A 19,471-nucleotide genomic window follows, 5' to 3' on the forward strand; every position below is an offset into this window, starting at 1 on the left:
GGACACTTCTCTCCTGCTTCTCCAGTCTGGGACACTTGCTTTCTAGGTTTTCTGCATAGCTACTATTCAAGGCTTTCCTTCCATCAACAACTTAAAGGGTTTTTTTAATCCTTTTTCTAGTATTATATACTCTTTTTTGGGATAACTTAAGTATTCTCTTTGTTTATTACATTGTTTTAGAGGAGCATATGCTTAAATAACTTTCTGAGAAAAGATACATTGGAGATAAATTTCTTTTTTTTTAGAGAGGTTTTTGCTATAGGGTGTGTGCGCTCGCCAGAGAGACAGAAAGTGAGAAATCACCCACGAGGGGGGATGGCCATGCTGCAATCCCTTCTCCTCCATTCTCCTCTTGGGATCTTGGGCACGTACTTCTCCTCCATTCTCCTCTTTGGATCTTGGGCACGTACACACACACACACACACACACACCTGATGTGAGTTTAAGCCACGGGGCCCAGGACTCGAACTGCAGTTGACTACATGGGGAGTCCAGTGACATAGCCATTATGCTAACTGCTGGTCCCCATTGGAGATAAATTTCTTGAGACTTTGTATATCTAAAAAGTAATTTACCCTCATGTTCATTTGATAGGTTGGCTAGATAAATTATTCCTATCTCGAAAAGCCAGAAAACACTTTCCCTTTAAATTTTGAAGACATTGCTCCATTGGCATTTTGTTCCAAGTATTGCTATTGAGAAATCAAATGTCATTCTTATTAATTACCTTTCATGTGTGAACGTTCCCCCTTTCTTTTTTATCCAAAAATAATCTACTTTTTTTCCCAGATTTTCTGAAATTTTATAACATATTCTCTAATGAGCCATTTTTTCATTCATTGGAGTGAGCATACCATAAAATCTTTTCAACCTGAAGATTCACACTTATCTGCATTTCTAAATCATCTTAGTTATTTATCTGAAAATTTTCCTTTATTCTCTTCACATTTTAAAATTCAAATTCATTAAGATACTAGACAATCAGGACTGATTCTTTAATTTTATTACTATTTCTCCATTGTTTGTTCAACTTTCTGGAAGATATTTTCAACTTTATCTTCTAAAATTTCTATTCAATTGTTTGAGCTATTATATTCTTGACTTAAAAGTGCTTATTCTTATTTTTGAATATTTCTTTCTATAGTTTGTTCCTGTTCCATGGGTGCAATATATCCTCTCATCTCTTAAAAGATGTTAATTAAAAATGCAAATACTTTATATTATGTTCTGTTTTCTTCTTTTAAAAATTTTTTGTTTTATTTTATTTGCTTTGTGCTTTGACATTTACATAAGAGGTTTTCTTCCGCTACCTACTAATCTTAGGTGATCCATTCATACTGAAGTGCTCTGATTTTTTTTAAGGATCAATGATGATCCAGCTCCCTTAAGATTCCTTTTTACTGATTGGGGGACAGAAATGTATCCATTTCAGGGTTAATCTACCTTGTGTAGGACTTTGCCTGATATCACATCACACTTGGTATTTTAGTCTGTTCCATTTACTAAGAAAAGACAATATCTTAGCTTAAGTAATTTAAGAGAATGGAAATTTGTTTATTCAGCCCACTGTTTGGAGGTCCAAGTTCCAGGGGCCACATCTGATGAGAATTTTTGGCTGATGGATCTTATAGAAAACATAACTAAGCAGGCATGCACGTTGCCTACAGGCATGTATCTATCTCATTCTCTCTCCTTATAAATCCACCAGGAGTCAGTTATGGAGGCCCTGTCATAATAGAGGGATGGAGGAGATGTGCAAACCATAGTACTTGACTTCTTCCTCTTTCATGGCCTGTTTCTCCAACTTTTTGAGTAGTCTCCCATGGAAACATTCCCTTCGTTAACCACTGGCATGCAAGCTATTGTCCCGGAATGTCCTCTGGGGGTGCTCATCCTCTGAAAAAATTTAGAACTTAGGCTCTTAGTTATGTTATACTTTAAGAAGAGCCTAACCCAGTCTCTAAGCTTAGTTCCAATACAATAGGTACTTAATACATATTAAAAGAGAATTTGGGTTTTCCTTGTGGGTGCCAGTAGGCAGTAGAATGAAACAGAAAGAGACTGACTCCTGCCTGTAGAAAATGGCTTTGGCCCTGCCTGTGGGTTCCAGACAAGTCAGGATTTCTTCTTGACCACCTACAATGACCTCTGAGTTTGCTTAGTCAGCCCCACAATCACATAAACCAATTCCATGAAATACATCCTTGGTATTCATATAACACGTATATACTATCCTACTAGTTCTGCTTGTTTGGCTGAACTCTGACTGAAAAAGTATTTAGGAATAGAACCTGGAGTGTACAACTAAGCGCTCAGCAGATTTTACCTGTTATTAACTATGCACAAGGAGGCACCAGCAGTTATGTACCAACAACAGTGCCAATACAATAGATACTCAACTCATGTTTGATAAAGTTTTTCAATAAAATTTAAGAAATGATACACCATTTTAATAAAATATATGGGAAATTATTTTTTATATAGATATTTGATATTGATGCACAAAACACATGACAATCATTTGTCAGAGAATTTCAGAAATTATATACTTCTGAAGAAAGAGACCTAATGTAAAAAAATGTCAAAATCTAATTTAATCTCACATGAAATTTAATGTAATAAATATTAAGTCAAAGTTGGCAGGTAGAGAAAAATTATGAAATATCCAAAGAACACACTAGAAAACTAAAAATGGACCCCTCTGAATAAATGTCATAACATTCAATATTTCCATGTATTTGATTTCCTAAAATTCATAAATTTGAAATTTCTGAGAAAGTTTAAAAAATATATCCTCTTAGGTTCTCTGAATTTTGTACCAACACATGCACATATATACACATGCCACCCAACACACATGCATTCTTTTCATTATGAAGTGAAGTATAGTAAGAAAAAGATACTTAAAAGTTCACAGAAGTAATTTAGAGTTGATTTGAATGGGTCCTCATAGTTATCCAGAACTTGCTTAGATAAAACCAATTTAGAAAAATTGGCTGGTCATCTTTTGACCTAATCTGAGAATACCAACTGAAGCACTTGGTCAAACAGATGGGGAAACACTACAAATAAGCTTAGTTTTACTATGAAAATTGTATAGAGAATATGTTGCTTCGTGTGCGTGTGTATGTGTGTGTGTGCATCAAATTTACAGAATAGACCCTAAACATCTAATGATAGGCCTGAGTGGTGGCAGCCTGAAAAGAAAATGCCTGTGCTCCAAAAGGAATTACTAAACAATGAAGCCAAGAAAAGAAGAAATCATGATTATTGATGTTTCTAGTGAGCCCAAGAGGGCATAGGCCTCTACTGTGGTCGTCAGTGCCTTATTCCCCACACTAGAACAGCTGTTATGATCAGGGCAGTGAACCTTGTACTGTGCTGGATCTTCTGGTACTGCTTCTGAATCAACTCCAGTACTGCTGTGTCCAAAATCTACCTCTGTCTCTTTTCTTTACCAAGTCTGGGTCCTCCTGCCCACCTTTGGCCTCAGTCATGTGGCCTGCCTTCTGGTCAACATAGTGACTCATTCTTTGCTACCAGTCTCACCCACATCATTCTGATGAGTTCTTCCTCTATGCTCTGTCTTCTTTACCACGTTCTATACCATAACCACCATGATCTGTTGCTACAAAACATTAGGGATTAGCATGGATCTTAGTAGAGAAAAGTCTCTTATCTTCAACAACAACAACAACAAAAACTGTTTTCAAGGAATAGACACTATTCAAGGTAGCTTCACCAAAAATAGTGAGATTTTTCTGGACGTACTTGGGATATTTCATGATATCCCAAAGCAAGTATTACAAAGGGCTTCAAAGGGTATTAGCATGAATGAGAGGAACCAAAAGGCTTACCAGACCCATGGACCTGTGGATCTTTTATCTCACCTTCTTTCTGCAGCCAACTTTTCTTGCTTCAGGAAACCTTCACAGATTAAAATTCATCTGTAAATGGTTTCTCAACTCACACTAAAGGCTTCATGCTTCCATTGTAGGTTCTTAGGAGAGTGTGTGTGTGTGGGTATATATATGTATGTATATATATATTTCGGAGAGGTTTTTGCTGTAGGGCATGTGCACTCACCAGAAAGACAGAGAGAGACAGAGAGACAGAAAGCGAGAAATCTCCCCCAGGGGGGGATGGCCACGTTGCAATCCCTTCTCCTCCATTCTCCTCTCGGGATCTTGGGCACACACGCGCACGCGCCTGGCATGAGTTTAAGCCACTGGGTCCAGGACTCAAACTGCAGTTGACTATATGGGAGTTCAGTGACATAGCCATTACGCTATCTGCTGGTTCCATTAGGAGAGTGTATTTTATGGGCTCGCCCTGGTAAAATCAACCAGTCCTCTGCTGCTGTGGAAGTAAGACACTCCCTGGGGATGTGAAGGAGTGATGAATATCCATAATACAACCTGCATCTCAGAGGCTGGAGAATGAGTCATTCTGGAAAACTTTTTCAGAGTGCTGCAATTTTATGTGAACCCCCAATTATATACTATTGACATCATATTTATTGAAGACCTTTTAAAAGTATATTTTAAGCTTTCCTGTCTTCCTAATAAGTATGTGATAGACAACTGAACCTTTCTCTTATGACTCAGCCTTTCTTGCCACCATGGTGTCTTGTACATTCTGCAGTATACAGAGAGCTTAAGATCCCTTCAAGGCCTATGGGCTATATTCATCTACAGAAAATGGCACAGATTGCTATATTTTAGGGGTGTTTTTGTCAACAGCTTCCTGTTACTTGCTGTGTACCTATTTCTAAAAGCCCTTCCTTTCATGTTTAATTTACTACTGTTATAATCCCTGTGGCTTTGCAAATTAAATCACTCAGGCTATTTGTTACGATCCATTAGTTTGCGAGGAACAATCATGCACTCAGGATCCTCAGTTAATGGAGGATGATATAAAAATATACAAAATATTTAAGAGAGTTTAGTATTCACAAAGCCAGTCTTCTGGGAAAACTAGCATATTTTCCAGGGTATAGAGCTTGGCTGCTCTGACCCAGTTATCATGTTTCCTGTGGGGTAAGCAAAACAGGCATCATGGAGCAGCCGGGATAAAATTGAACCCCTCAGTGCCATCATCACCGGATAAACAAATTTGGAACATGTTCAGATGTAGCCTTCCATAACTGAATAATGTGCTCTGTTGAATTTTAATGTGCATATAAATTAGCTGTGGCTCTTAATAAAGTACAGATTCTGATTCAGTAGGTATGAGTGGGGCCTGAGAATCTGCATGGCCAGAAAGCTACAAGGTGATGCCTATGACAGACCATCCTGAGAGCAAAGAAAATAAATGTGTTCATTAGTAGCCTGGTAGAGTGATTAAAATGACCTGAACCTCACAACCCTTGCGAGGACTTCAAAAGGAGTGTCACAGACTGGAGGAGACCACAGACCACACAGATGCTGGATAGCCCTGCTGGACTGAAACAATAATGTGAATATGGCATAACCAGTTTTGCTGAATATGTCTTTAGACTCTCTTCCTAAAACTCAGAACCAATGCTCATATATTTGCCATGTGAAAGGAGCTTGATAGAAGTACTTTTCAGGTATGACCCAAGGACAAAACCAGTATGTCTCCAGTCTACCCCCTTAGTGGTTAGCCTTTACACTCTTCCCCCCAAAATGTCCCAATTACTCTCTTTTTCCCCTTTTGCTTTCATCTTACTACCAACCCACTCTCTCTCCTTTCTTTGGTTCTACTTGGATATAGCTTCTCTTGTCCCACATTTCCTGCTAGTACTTATCTCTGTATGAATTGGGGCTTTATAACCCTTATGTCTGTCCTTTTCTGTGTGTCTGACTTTCTAACTTACCAACACAGAAAATAGGACTGAGCATATTAATCACTACCCAGTTTGAGTCATATCATCTGAACAGAGATATTGCCCAGACCACCTCCTAAGTCATTTGTCTTCTGTGGATGGCTGCTTTTGCCTTTACCTCTGGTCTCTAGATAAGTTCTAGCCAAATGTGTCAAGCATCAAATAGCATCATAGAAAGAACTCAGGTTGGGAAGGCAAAAGTTCTGGTTTAGTAACTGGTTATGCCATTTACTATGTACCCTTGGGCAAGTTACTGAACATTTCTGATTCCCTATTAATTCATTTACAAAGTATAGATAATAATAGCTATTTTCAATGAATAAAAGAGAATACTCATAAAACACTATGAGATTTGTTTTGCTTTTTTCAATGTTTCAGCTTAGGTTGAGCCACAGTTTCCAGTTATTTAATCAAACACTAATCCAGGTAAGGCTGTGAAGAGATTTCACAGATGCCATTAAATCCCTAATCAGTTGAGTTTAAATCTGGAAGATTACGTGGGGCTGAATTAACTAGTTGGGAGGGAAATTATTCTGGATGGGTAGGCTTAATTAGTAGGAAAATGTTAAAGGAGGATTTGGCCTTTTCCTGGGGGTAGGGCTGGGGAGGGGAATGAGAGAGAACGAGAAATAGACTGACTCCTGCCTATAGAAAATGGTTTGGCCCTCCCTGTAGGTTCCAGACAAATCAGGGTTTCTTCTTGGCCACCTACCAATGACCTCTAGGTTTGCTTAGTCAGCCCCACCATCACATAAACCAAGTCCATGAAATACATCCTTGGCATTCATGTAACATGTATATACTATCCTACTAGTTCTGTTCATTTGGCTGAACTCTGACTGATAAAGTACTTAGGAATAGGACCTGAAGTGTACAGCTAAGAACTCAGCAAATTTCACCTGTTATTAACTATGCACAAGGAGGCACCGGCAGCTATGTCCCTGCAACAATGGCCTGTGGGTATGGTCAGATCCCAGAATGTCCTAGCCTGAGCTGTATATTCAGCTTCTAATAATGGTAGATTTACCAAAAGTAAAAATTAAAAAAAAAAAAGAAAAGAAAAATAGGCCTCAGAAAGAGGACTAGAGGGCATACCTTCATACCTATTGGTAAAAACCCATTATAATTTGTTCTTATTTAGTTCTTGGTTCTTGAAATTGATTGAGATAGGCAAGATTGCTAGATAATAGCAAGGGCATTACCATATTTTGAAAGTTAATATTTAAGGGTTTTTTTTTAAGTTTATACACATTTTTCTTGATTGAGAGCATGTGCATGTGGACAAGAGAGAGCACCCCCTTGACAGGGTCTCATTGTATTGCCAACCTCTTTCTCCAGTCCTCCAGCTCTTCGGGATCTTAGACATGCACATATGCCTAGTATGTCTTCAGGCCAACCTACGATCTGAATGAGAGGTCATCCATGTGGCTTCTAGCACTGTAGCTCTCTTTTCTACTGACTATGCCACCAGGCTGGGTCTTAAAATTTGTTTTAACATATTTGTCAGTTATTTAAAGTTATTGAGATTGCTCTTAATGGGAAGCTGTAGGTGAATAAAAATCAGAATCTTCTTTGCAGATTCCACCTGGTTCCACCTGTGCTGAACACCTCACCAGCACTCTTCCTGGCACTAAACATCCTGTTATGAGGGAATGACCCCCTCTACATTCCATCATTCATTCTACTTTATCTCCCTGGACAGAGTAGGCACGTGGTGTACACTTGATTCAGTAGATTCAGAAAAGAATTCCCTAATAGGATGTCATGTATGCCCCAGGAGAAAAACAGAATCTCTACCCTAAGCCAGAGTCATAAGGATAGGTGCCTATGATTACCTCCTGCTAGCTTCTATGCCACATCCAGACAGGTAGCTTGAGGACAAATAAACAAGCTGGGAAAACAGAGCTAAAAACTAGAGAATAAAATGGTCCATTGACTACAGCATTTTAGTCCCAGAATCAAGCCATGATTGAAACTGTGTCCTCCTTTATTAGTTATCAATTCTTGCATAACAAATTACCTCCAAGCTGAGCAACTTAAAACAATGTGTTTCTTCCTGCAGTTTGTGAGAGTTGAGAATTTTGGAGTGGCTCAACTGGTTGGTTCTGGTTCAGGATCTTTCTTGTATTTGTCCTTTAGTTGTGAGACAGAGCTGCCGTCATCTGGAGGTGTGTGTGGAGGTAGAGGGTCCATTTCTAAGATTCCCTGCTATCCTGTTAGTCCTTGCCCCTTCTGTTGGCACAAGCCTCAGTTCATTCCCAAGTGGGCCTTTCCATAGGGTTGTCTGAGCATCTTCATGATGTGACACCCAGGGTGAGTGATCTGAGACTGAGAATAAGCTAGAATCCACAGTGCCATTTATGAACCAGCCTCCAAAGTCAAAAACACTGCCTTCTACCGTATTCTACTCATTAGGAGTGAGTCACTAAGTCCAGCCCACACTGAAGGAAAGGGGGATTGAGTTCAATGTCCACAAAGAGTTTAAAAACACGATGCCACCCTTAGACTTCCAAATTATATGGTCCTACAATTTTCATTTTTTCTTGAGCTAGACTACACTGTATTTCTGTCACTTACTATTAACACTCAGAAACTTGGCAGCATCACACCCACTCCTTCTCTAGCTGTGACCTTGATTCTACATTCTCATAAGAGGAGTCTTTTTTCAGAGGCTGAGGTATCCCCTGATATACTTACTCCTCAGCTTGTTTTCCTGTGCCTAGACCCCAGTGCTGATAACTAGCCAGAGGTCAGTTGTTCCTGACTGCAACCCTAGTTACTATATTCCCAGACTCCTTAAATATAACCAACTGCCTGAAATTTCACAGAGCTGCTGGTTCAGTGCTCCTGACACTTTATTTTGGAATTTCTGCATGCTGCCTATTTCCATAGTCTCATGCTCTATTTTTCTATTGGGTTGTCAGAAAAGTTACGATGCATTTTTGCACTAAAAAAAAAAGAAATACATCATGACTTTTCCAACAACCCAATAGCTGTCTGAATTTCTCACCATCAGCTAGGTCTGTGATTATGTTGTCAGTACCTGCCTTCTCCCCCCAAGCAATGACTGTTTTCAGATCACATTTTTAATCCTCTGGCCACTTCTCTGCAGTTAACTCTTCCATACCTGTTTGATACACAAGATATAATATTCTACCATTCTTTCCATGAGAAACTTATAAAATTTTACATCCTAAAACCTTGCCTTAAGAAGAAAGTTGCAAATCACCTTGAAATTATTGATAAAGGCCCACTGCTAAAGAGTTTGAATGATAAAAGTTGATGCTTACTAGCAAAAGCAAGTATATGACTACATGATCTTCAAATTTGTAAGTCTTATGAGCAAGAACCAGATTAGAATATAAAAAATGACATAAATCAAAAGGTATTATGGCTAAAGCACTAGACATTATCAAGTCTGGTTATTTCCAACCTGGATTGATGAATATTAGCCACGTAGGGTCAATAGAACTATTTGCAAAATATATATAGAAAAGAATGGAAATATTTGCTCACAATGAGACTATCAGACTGACTAAAATGTCAAGGTCTCTTTTGCACAAAATGTTATCAAATCTGTGTGATACTGTACAGCTACCACAGGAGGATACAGCATTTGTTATCTGCTGGTGATCAGAAGCTTTGATCACTTATCTGTGAGGGTCAGTGCATACTTATTAACATAGTCATATGCCAGAATATCTGAGAACCCAAACTGAACACATCTGGTATATAATTGACCCTAGGTTAAAATAGAGAACAAGAGCAGAAGTTGATGATCAGTAGCAATCAGCAATACTAAGACATGACTGCATTTAAACCTCATTTCTAGGATCCTGTATCATAGTAGCTAATAAGCCATAATAATCAGGCTTTAAAATCTGAATTAACACTATAAGAGAAAAACACTGGTAACACAAATGAAATTAATGTGTGATTTCTTAATGAAGGCAATATGTTAGGATGATAAAAATTGTCCAAATATGCGATCAGTGAGATAAAATTAATAGAAGGAATTGTTGATGATGAATTGGTTGGAAAATTTTTATTGAGTTTAATATCTTTCTTTTTGTACATAAAGGAATTTGTATTTTCTTTTTTTGTTTGTTTGTTTTTCCTATGGGTGTATGCACACACTGAAGAGAGACAAAGAAAGTTGAGTGAGAGAGGGAAAGCGAGAAAGCACCCTCCAGGGAAGTTAGCCATGCTACAATCCCTTCTTTCATTCTCCTCTCAGGATTTTGGGCACACACACACATGCCCAGTGTGTTTCTGAAGCCACTGGATCTGGGACTCAAAAATCAGTCATGTGGGAGCTGGTCGTCTTAACCACCATGCCACTGGTGGCCCAGGAACCTGTTCTTTCAAAGAGGGGAAGTAAACTACTGAGGTTTACACTAGTAAATGGCAGAGCTAGAAGTGAACTCTTAACTCAGCCCTGAAACTTGCTTCCTTTCTATTTTCCTCATGTTAGTAAATAAGCATTCCCCTAGATTTTCAAGACAGAAATCTGAGAGTCCAACATGATTCATTCCTCTTCCTTAACACTCATATCCAATCACTGACAAGTCTTGACATTTCTACCTCCAAAACATATTTTGATTCCATCTGCTTCTCTCCATCTTTATTCCTACCACAATAATTCAAGTATTATAACTACATAACAAATGTCTCCTGTCTAGGACCCTCTAGTAGTATCCTACCTGGTTTTCATTCTTATCCTCCCAACCCTGCCACCAATCTATTTTCCTTACAATAGTCAGGGTAATTTTTAAAATACAAAATCTGAGAATATAAACCTTAGGATATAATTTTCTAGTTTAAAAACATTTTAGTAGCATCTCTTCACCAGGGTTTCTCAGCCTTCACACTATTGACATTTTGGATCAGATTGTTCATTGCTGTGGAAGGCTGTCCTGTACATTGTAAGATGTTCAGCAGCACACCTGGTTTCTACTCACCACATGCCAGTAGCATCCTCACATACACAGTGGTAAACATGAAAATTGTCTCAGGTCTTGACAACTGCCCTATGAAAAGCAAAATTATCCTGGTTGAGAGCCACAGCTTTATTCACATGATGAATCTAAACTTCCATATCTGAAATGAGAATTAGACCTTTAACTGCTACCAACTACAAATCTTCTAATGAAGATTTCAAAAATTACTATTTGGAATCCAGTCAAATGATTGAGCTGACCAAAAAAGAAATTTTCTATCTCTGGACTAAGAAGAGGTTAATAAGGCAGTTGGTGACGACAATGTAATCAATCCAAAGCTGAAATTAAAGAAGAGGAAGGAAAAGTAGTCAGAGCACATTCATAACACAAGCTGACCCATAGTTTTCAGAGTATATCTTATTAGAAAGAAACAGAGAAAACCTTCTCAGAATGACTTTCAATCTTCCATGCTCATCCTTTTAATATTTCTCACTGTTTTCTCGTTGTGCACATGCCCTAGGTTATCTCGTCTACTTCAATGATCTCCACAACTAACTAATGCTGATGAATCTCAGTTTCATATTTCTAGCTCAGATCTCTTCTCTGAGCTGCAAGTACATGCCTCCAATTTCCATATAGGCACCCCACATATAGCTCCCACAGATACTTCAAATCCATATACCTTAAACAACACTCAGCATACAGGTCTTTTCAAATTCAAGTCACAGAGTTAAAAATGGGGAGTGGGGCTGTGCTAGAATCACAGTGCTAACTGTGCAAGAAAAGACAGTGAGATTACAAACTCATTGCTTAGGAACTATAGGGTGTATCTGTGACTTCTCTCCATGAGGTCACGAGTTCACAGTGTCTAGGTGGTTGGCCTGATGATTAGCCAGATAGGGAATGATCGAGAAATCAAGCACAGAGAGGTAGAAGTTAGCCCTGGGTGAAAAGATTACCATTTTGTTTCTTTAAAGAAAAAAATTAGGAAATGAACCTTTATAAAATTGTCCATAAAAACAAACAACATACTTTTTATAAAAACATAATATCATATTCCCAGTAATGGGTCCAGGAAGTTAATAAGTTTGCATGCTGTGATGCCAAGTCCCATTTAAGCCAGACCACCCACTCTGACTTACAGAGAGTGCAGCCTTAGGTCCTGCTCTGATAACATGTACTTCTTGCCAGGTGGGCCTTGTGTTCTCATTCTAGTATCTCTAGGCCTTGACACCTGGGTTTTTGGGAACTGTCAGGAGGGGCAGAATGTCCTGACATTAATACAGCCTGAAGTAATCTGTTCCAGATGAGACAGCTCACCAAGGCCCACTGACCCACACAGAGAGTGTTGACACAGTATTTTCTTAGAAGCCGGCCCATGCAGTAACATAAGTCTTCCCTAGGAGTACTGGCTGCATGATTAGCACTGCCTTCCACAACACTCCCATGAAACATAGAGTCTATTTCATTACCAGTGGAACTGCGGTAGCAAAATTCAAACCGATTTTTTTCTAAACAAAGACTCAATTTTTACTGCTTGGGAGAATTACAGTGAATTTTTCACCAATGTCCTTTAAGTTCAATAAAGTTATTTTCTAGTATAAGTAATGCGTAGGCAACGTTAATAGTTATAATGCCTTTTGCTGTGTTTCCAGTACAAAGTTACACTGTACGCAGTTAAGAAACCATTATTACAGATACTGCCTCATGTTAGGTTGAGGAATTTGGCTCCCAGTGGATTAATTTAAATGATTTGACAAGTTCACCCAGCCAGTTAGTTCAAGACCTAGAATTAGCAATCAATCTTCTGCCTCCTAGTCCATTTAATTATTCAGCTTGCCTTACAAATGGAATATAATGTTGCTGCAACAACTTGATAGAAATATTCAGGACTGATATTTGGAAAGGAGATAGAGTTTAGAGTCACCCAGTTGAGAATTATTCACACTGAGACAAGAACAGGATCCATGCTGCTAAATCAGATGACCAAAGATGGCAAGAAAAGAGTTAGGAGAGATAGAAGTCAAATTACAATTGCAAATAAGCAGCTTACAACAAAATAGTTGAGCCACAAAATGACTATTCAGAACACATGGGTTGAGGTAAAGCAGAACAGGATTTTAGGGCATTAAAAATGTTTCTATAAGTTTCACATTTATTCTACTTATTCTATCACCATTTATCTAGTGATTGCTAGCACAAAGTTAGATACCGGGGATATTATACTTGATCTTAGCCTACTGGGGATATAGGAATAACATTTAAGGTTTATTTATTTATTTTTTCTATTAAGTCAGAGAGATAGAGAGATAGTACCCTCAGTAGGGTCCTGATGCTAAAGCCAACCGCAGCGTTAGTTAGCCGGTCTGATATCAGGTAATCATGGCACATTCAGGGAGGTAGATCTTCAGACGAAACCTGAAACTTGCCCATGTGGGTCAGCCCTTCAGATGGTCATATTTCGCCACTGGCCCAGAAAGTGAATAAAACCTTCTGACGTCAAAAATAACCACCACCCACTGGGAAAATAAATGAACAATACATTATTAGGCCGCAGTAGAACTATGTTTAAAGTATTATAGGCGCACAGACGCTAACACTCAACTCTGCCTAAGGTGAAGTTCTTATTAGCATAGATTTTGAAAGTGGAACTCAGTCACATTTTTTTAATGCAGCAGCAATTTGGCAAGCACCCAGTCAAATGTTTTCCAGCAGGATGCTAGGAAAATAAAAATAATTCTCTAAAAGTGACATACCAGCAGCACTGTTTCCTTCCCCTTTTTCTGTTCTTTACATTGTTTCACTTTGCTTCTGTATAGACATGGATTATTAGGGTCACCCCACCTTTGGAATACATCTGTTCTTGGTAATATGAGAGCTGTCAAAATGGAAAATAGGACCCATCACTTCCCTGTATGATTCGGAGAATGATTTTTTTTTTTCAAAACAGGAAAAAAAGTTATACTTATTCCTAACCTAGAGAATAAAATACTATATAGCATAAAGCCGTATCAAAAAAAGTAAAATATCTGAAATGACATTTAACATCTCTTTAGTCAGTTAGGTTTCACGAGTAGTATCTGGCTATCGCCTTTCCTTCTAACTGCGTCAGCAAGCGACATCAATAATTGCAAAGAGATCCTAACACAGGATGCTATCATAAGTTTTTGTTTTGTTTTGTTTTGTTTTAAGGACAATTTAATCTTGACTGATTAAAACTAAAGGAAACATGCAGTAAAGTACAAAATCAAAAAAAGGGAGAAAGTTGAATGTTTTACATTCTCCATAATCTAACATACACCAGAAGGAGAAACCTCCATTTATTGATATACTACAAGGTCTTGGTTTGGTTTTGTCTTCAGTTATTCAAGTCCAACTTGGATTCTCCAAACTTCTTATCAATTCTTTAGGTTAGAATGTGTTTGATCATTATATTACTGTTCACAATGTGTTTGAGCTGCCATACATCTTTTTTTTTTTTTGAGAGGTTTTCGCTATAGTGTGTGTACACTCGCCAGACAGACAGAGACAGACAGAGAGACAGAAAGCGAGAAATCACCCCCCAGGGGGGATGGCCACACCGCAATCCCTTCTCCTCCATTCTCCTCTCGGGATCTTGGGCACGCACGCACACGCACCCAGCGTGAGTTTTAAGCTACCGGGTCTGGGACGCAAACTGCGGTTCACTACATGGGAGTCCAGCGACATAGCCATTATGCTAACTGCTGGTCCCCTGGGCTGACATACATCTTCACCAACTCTTATGTTATCAGATATTTTCATTTTTTTCAATTTTATAAGTGAATAATTGAAACTTATTGCTTTATTTTGCACATATCTGTTTACCAGTGAGAGTTAGCATCTCTTCAAATGTTAATTGGCTATGTCAGTTTACTCCTCTCTGAATCATCCATTTCTTTTTTTTATCATCATAATCTTCTTTATATTACATTGGATTACATATAACTTTACAGTGTATTACATTGCTTTTTCAAAAGGGAATGCCATGCATGTCAGTCAGTACAAAGACATTAATCTCCCTTGCTATCTTTCTCTATCCTTTTCTCTTCACCCCCCCATTCCACACTGTCTTATTCTCCTTAAGTATTTTCACTGCTTTTATGTTCTCCAATATTTTGCTCTCCACCATAGAGTGTGGATAGTTGGTATATATTATGTGGATACATACAATACCTTTCTTTCTTTCTTTCATAGCCTGGCTTACTTCACTCAGCAATAGATCCTCCATATCTGACCATTTTCTATCAAATTCCAGGGTCTTGTTATTTTTTATGGCTGAGTAGTATTCCATAGAGTATATATACCACACTTTTCCAATCCATTCATCAGTTTGTGGACATTTAGGTTGGTTCCATGTCTTGGCAATTGTGAATAATGCTGCAATAAACATGGATGTGCAAGCACTTTTCTGACTGAGCGTTCTCCTGTCTTTTGGGTAAATACCCAGAAGTGGGATTGCTGGATCAAATGGTAGTTCTATTTGTAGATCTTTGAGGAACCTCCATATTGTTCTCCACAGTGGTTGAACTAGTTTACATTCCCACCAACAGTGTAGGAGGGTTCCCTTTTCACCACATCCCCGCCAACACTTACCACTTTTTATATTCTTAATCTTTGCCATTCTGACAGGGGTTAGGTGGTATCTCATTGTGGTTTTTATCTGCATCTCCCTTATGATGAGGGATGTTGAGCATTTCCTCATATGCTTTTTGGCTATTCGTATGTCTTCCTTAGAGAGATTTTTGTTCAGCTCATTTTCCCATCTTTTAATTGGGTTAATCTTTTTTTTTCGCATAAGGCACTTGAGTTCCCTATGTATTCTGGTTTGAATCATCCATTTCTCACATTTGCGCTCACATTTCTTTTTTATTGTTATAATTCTTAATAACATTTTATATTTTGCCTTTACAAACAGAGAAAAATGCCCAATACCCAATAGATAATCAACCAGATTTTTAGTTAATGAGCAATCTAACATGAATATAAAAGAGGACTAACCTTCTTAGAGGAAGATGGGGCAGGAAACTGTGGAAGACTGTGCTTGGATCCTAGGTTGACCTGAAACAGGCACATACACACATGTTATCTTGGCTGGCTAGAAGATGGGGGGGAGGGGCACAGATCACAGCATATGAGACCCTAAAAGTGCCTGTTTTTCTCTTTTAAAAATAAAATAAATAAACTTAAGAAAAAACCTTCAATTTTTTTGAACCAAACAATGGTCATCTAGAAATTAAATGCTATTAAAGTGCTCTGAGTAAATCTGCAAATGAGTTGTATAACCAATCGCATCTGGGAAATATGAAACCTAATGGGCCCAGTCATCTAGACATTGGGATGCATAATTCAAAAAGTAAATTAGAGAATAAATGAGTAGGTAATAAACATCCTTACAATAAAAAGTAACAAAGTTTCAAAAAAAGAGGCTAAAGAAGAAAAATACTTTTTGGCTGCATGTTATTCACAAAACAGTCTGGAAAAAACAAAAGTTGGAATTAAGCATCAAGATTTGTTTGCTCTGGAATAGGCTTTTTTCTTTCTAATATAAGTCCTTTACTCAGCACTTGGGCAGCTGAGTCTAGGGAAGATTTTATATCATAGCACAATAAATAGTTACATAAAATGTATAGTTTTCTATTTCAGCAACTTCTCTTCCCCTTTTTTCTTGAAAGTGTTTCTGAGTAATCTTCCCCTCTTTATTTTCTTTTCTTTGAAAGGAGAAATAAAAATCAGAAAATAAACAAACAAACATTCTGAATAAAGTGTTTAATGGCTGGTAAGAATAAATAAAAAGAAACAAAATATGTGACAGAGAAGTTTGAGGATATGACCATGCTAGCCAATTGCATAATGCTATAAAGGAAAATGAGAAAATACCTTTTGTGTTGATTGTTAAGACAAAAGTCTCCAACATAATAACTAGAGATTTCTGAATAGAGTTTAGAGAAGTATCATTGTTCTTTCTCTATTGATTGGCATACCCACAGGCAAAATCTTTTGTTTTGTGATTCTGTGTTCTTTCTCATATACATTACATTGTGAACAGTTAAATAGCAAAAGAAAAGAAGCAAGTAAAAGGTCTGTTATTAACAATGTGGTGCTTCATCCTGTGAAGTTATTCAGAATTAGATTTAACTGTAAATCCTCACCCTGAGAGACTATGCTCTCCTGTGTTCTAGCCTGTTCCATCCAGAAGCCCTTCTTTCCCAGACATGAACTATCCCTTTTCTGTCTTGCTGCAGGTTCTGGGCTTATCCTATACTCCAATCCAAAATCCTACTCCTCAAATCCTTGTTGAACTCTACCCTTCAGTTCCTCCAAGACTCAAAACTGCTCTGCCTTAAACAGACTTCTCCAACTAATCCCACCTCACAACGTAGCTTTTTCTTCTTCTAAATAATTTCATGTCTTCAGCATACTTGGCCTAGTGTTTGGTTCAAAAATTTAGTTTTTTATTATAACAACTTTGAGTTCCCTCAAATGTTACATTGACAACTTTTCTATGCAACCCAGAATATCATAAAGATCGCCAAAAAATTACATTTCAAGCATTCAACTTCTCCCTATATTTAGATTTCCTGTTTTTCTCTTCTAAGTAAATGTGGAGTGGTCAAGTAATACTTGAATGGAATTGTGTATTTATGGCTTTTTATACATTTGTTAAACCAGTACTATCAATAAGATAACAAAGAGTTGATATATATGTTCCAGCTCTGTATTAGTATAGGATACATAATTAGAAAAATTATGTATAATTTAATTAGAAAATATGTATCCAGCTGAGTTTATGACTAAAAACTATAGGGAAAATGAGGGAGAACTAAAAACAAATGCTCTGAAGATTTCTACCCATGTCTGCACCTGGATCAATTAAATGTTTAGTGCAGTTGCCTCCTTGTGGTGAATAATTTTCATAATTTTATTTTTCTTATAAAGGAAAGATCATTTCTCCTTTCCAGTGAGTGTCATTATTTGCCTAAAGATCTAATGCTTTCTGATACAGTTAACTTTCATTCCTTGACTTCTCTTTGATTTTCAAAATTCTAATTAAATTTTGACTTAATTCCATAGAAAAGAAAGTTATTTGAAGACAACTTGAGAAAAATTCATAGCCACATGTCTCTTACGGGGGTTATAAAGTGTTTTTCTTTTTCTCCCAACTTATTGTCTTGGAGGAAAGTGGACAATCACTTGACTGGCTCTCTATTACTTTGATATTGATGAAGAAACCATACTTTTCCAGGCATAACAAATCAGCTCTGGGAAATTTCTGGACTTGTCAAATGACAGGGATAATAAATGACATTAGAGTGGTTTCTGAAGCTGTTCTATATAGGGTGTCTTGCAGGAAGTTTAGGTATAATATGATTTATTTATTGAGAAACTTTGGGTATAGTATGATTTGTTTATTAAGGAATTGACTATTAGAAACCAGAAATACTAATCTCACCTGTTAGACCTTAGCCTAGGGTGAGAATTGTGTCTTCTTATTAATCTATTCCCATCTACCTGCTCTATTCTCTCAGTACCTGTCTTAATAGATGGCTATAACTTTTCCTCAGATACCATCTAAACTCCCATCTTATGCTCAGCATGTCCTTTAACTAATTTCCTTCTCTGAGACAATCTACATAAACTAAGACTTTCTCTTTTCCCCTACTGCCCACCTTTTTATCCACATGTGCATTCTAATTGATATAAATAACCTACTTAGCTATAATTCTGCTCTATTCTCTCAGTACCTGTCTTAATAGATGGCTATAACTTTTCCTCAGATACCATCTAAACTCCCATCTTATGCTCAGCATGTCCTTTAACTAATTTCCTTCTCTGAGACAATCTACATAAACTAAGACTTTCTCTTTTCCCCTACTGCCCACCTTTTTATCCACATGTGCATTCTAATTGATATAAATAACCTACTTAGCTATAATCTATGTCAAACACCTACTCATAAAAAAAAAAATTTTCACAGAACTCTGAAAACAAATTATTACAAATACTGTGGATCATCATGGACTAGCTCAAATAAATTGAGGCTTATCTCAAAATTCCTATCATATCCCTGACAACTGATATCTCTAGAGCATAAATATAATCTTACAAAAATAATCTTACAGCAGATTTCAGTTTTCTACTTACCACACAACATGTGGAGGAGAATGCTGCAGTATTTTCCTCTGATGGTCTGACTAGAGAGAATCACAGATTCTTAGCAGTTGGGAGAGACCTCCAAGCCAAACAACTAGTCTGTAGCAGATCTAAAACTAGAGTTCAAGTCTTCTCACTCCAGACAGACACTCTTTGTACTATTTTGATAAGTCGACAATATTCCAAAGAGGGAGTTAACTAAAACAAATTCAGTTTTGCTTATGAATTCCTCAAAAATACAGCATCATTCCTGAGAAAGAAAAACAAATATATAAATATAAAGGAACCTAAATGGCAATTGTCAAAAATGCACATAATATAAGACATTGCTAATGCTCTTTATCCATATTGAAAACAGAGAGAGATATCACAGAAATCCAAAAAAGAAAAAAAGTCAAACAGCCTCTCTTTGGAAAGAGGAGTATGAGATAATTACTGAGAAATTTCCAAGGGTACTGGAATAACTTTAGGTCAACTACAGACCTGAAACAAGGGCCTAAATAAAGGCCA

At 37.4% G+C, this 19,471-nt stretch overlaps 1 long non-coding RNA gene across 3 annotated transcripts in view; it reads right to left on the bottom strand.

The window, feature by feature from the left end:
* Window positions 1-19,201, bottom strand: part of LOC102485866 (uncharacterized) — a 92,010-nt gene extending 72,809 nt beyond the window's left edge. For 2 of the 3 annotated variants that reach the window (XR_003549469.1, XR_003549470.1), the window contains exons 1-2: window positions 18,953-19,201; window positions 15,809-15,868 (exon numbers count right to left, since the gene is read on the bottom strand). This is a non-coding gene — a long non-coding RNA (uncharacterized LOC102485866). Of the gene's footprint in view, window positions 1-13,556; window positions 13,668-15,808; window positions 15,869-18,952 lie in introns of those variants that run through there. The other variant, XR_003549468.1, reaches the window with a different exon arrangement.
* Between the last annotated feature and the right edge of the window lie 270 nt (window positions 19,202-19,471).

Source organism: Tupaia chinensis, unplaced genomic scaffold (genome assembly GCF_000334495.1).
Source record: "Tupaia chinensis unplaced genomic scaffold, TupChi_1.0 Scaffold000251_1, whole genome shotgun sequence".
NCBI lineage: Eukaryota > Metazoa > Chordata > Mammalia > Scandentia > Tupaiidae > Tupaia > Tupaia belangeri.